The following is a 2,490-nucleotide window of genomic DNA, read 5'->3' as shown; positions in this document are numbered from 1 at the left end:
ACCCAAGAAGACACAAATTTATAGTGGTTCACTGAAATTTAGCTACACCCACTTCAGCCACCACCAGATTTCACTATGAAGAAGAAGGAATACAGAGTTTTTGCCTCACACTTTATCTCTCTAGAATTTTGTCTTTACAATATAAACCCTTAATAATCACATATTTATAGGGTAAACATTCGGGTAATAAACCTAAATAACTTTGGTTAGGCCCAAGCCCAAAACCAAAAAAAACTCAATAAACTCTAATTAACAATGTAGAATTTATTATAAGTGTGGGTTCCATAATTCAACGACCTATTATTTATAATATTGAAGAAGGAATCAACAAACTCATCTGAGCAACACCGTGAGCTCAATGATAGTAGCATGGAAATTCCCTAGTAAAAAAGGTTCAATTTCTAATTTTCGGTTTAACCTATGCGGAACAGTTTTATTTCGGTCAATAAAATTTCCCTCGTCGAAATTATGTGAAGAGGCCATATCCACCAGGTGTCGCCTACTTTATCTTGGTGAGTATTAATCAATCCAATAAAAATATTCAGGTGTATATTAATCAATACCAACAGGAATATTAATTTTATTTAAAATTAAAATCTGATATTTTATTAGAAAACTGTTATCAAACTTGTTACTAAATATGCGTTTGAATTAACTAATATCAACTTAAATTTTATAAAATAATACATATTTTAAATTTCAAATATTTGAATTTTAAATCATGTTTTACATGTTTTACTTAAAGTCTTTACATGAAGATCATAGAAACTGAGATAAAAAATCCATTAATACAAAACATGTCTTTAACAAAAACAAAAATAAAATTACAAAGAGATATATACTCATATACAAAATGAAAGAAGTGAAAATCTTCATGTTTTTGTTGTGATTTGTCATCAATTTTATTACATATTTTTCAAAAAAAAAAACTTTTAAAAGATTATTCACTCAAAATTGTAGAATTTTTTAAATTTCTCAACTAATTTATTATTTTGAAAAAGTGATGATTTTCTATTGCACTTCTACAAAGTCAATATCAAAATTACTAAAAGTGTGAAAATCTACACATACACAAAACAGGTGTGACATGAATTATCTCAATTTCAGCAAAATAAAACCAGGAAAAATGAATACTTATTTATATAATATTTAAAATTAAAATTTAAGAAAAATTAAATGATTATCAATTTACATTTTAAACAAATATTATTCACTAGTAAACAAAAGGTGTTCCAATAACATTATGAAAGTACATTAATTGAAATCAATCAAGCATAGATAATGAGAAATATCAATCTACAATTAAAGTCAATGTACATCCTTTATGTATATTACAATTCAACAAATATTATGCTCTCAAACCATTAAGGCCTTCTTCGGTTGGGGTTATTTAAATAACTCAACCCACTCAAACAATTTTTCACTCCCCCTCTCATCAATCACATCACTCAATTCATTACCTAAAATACTAAAATACCCTTTATTTTAAATTACTATTTATTATTTTATTATTATATATCAATACCCTTTAAGTAATTTTACCAAAAATATTCTAATTTCCTAAAAATCATCACCAATCATTACTTATTTTCTCCCTCTAGGTTATTACAATAACCCAAATCCGAACAAGGCCTAACTTATAATTGAAGTACATTTATATGTCCTTCACATGCGTATCTCGAGACAATCACTTCCGTTCTCCAAGATTGGAAATTATAATTTAAGGCTAGAGATATTTTAAGGGGAGAGAACATGCATCTTTACAAGAACAAACATTCCATATATTTGATGTTATTGATTTTCTCACAAGAATAATAAACTAATCCTTAGTGAATCCAAAAGATATAACATGATTTTATTTTATGAAATCATTAAAAAAAAAATTATATTTTAACAACAAATAGATAAAGACATAATCTGAGTGAATGAAGTAGCAATTATTGGAGTTTGGATGGATATATTAATGGAGCACATTATTCAAGGTAAAAATCACATGAAATGTCAGGAAGAATGTTGTTGTTATCCATAGTCATAGAAATTGTAACAGTTTTTATTTTGTCACACCCATCAATTTGCAAATCGAATATTAGGATCAAATAAAAAGTAATTATAGTTTTTTGGATGCCAAGAATCTTCTGTATTGTTGGTCTCTTTGTATGTATTAGACATTAAAGTACTATTATTAATTAGTTAGCTGGCCTGCATATTTTGGACACATTTATCAGTGTTGAATTTAGTACTATTATTTCACCACTCACGGATTAGTTTGATTCCAAAAAACATAGAGTTTAGGTTGGAAATGTCGTATTGATTTTGAAATTTCACTAAAGAACAAGAACAAATAAATATGGACGTCACGCCTTTTAAAAACTAATATTATAGTAAAAGATGCCCCTTAATTATGCATGTCCATATACTCAATATAATGAGCATACTACATCAATCCAGATAATGGGTTCCAATCACACATCTTAATTTTCCAAGTTGATA

Source organism: Impatiens glandulifera, chromosome 5 (assembly GCF_907164915.1).
Source record: "Impatiens glandulifera chromosome 5, dImpGla2.1, whole genome shotgun sequence".
In the NCBI taxonomy this organism is placed as follows: domain Eukaryota; kingdom Viridiplantae; phylum Streptophyta; class Magnoliopsida; order Ericales; family Balsaminaceae; genus Impatiens; species Impatiens glandulifera.
Note: the sequence above shows the minus strand (reverse complement) of the source record.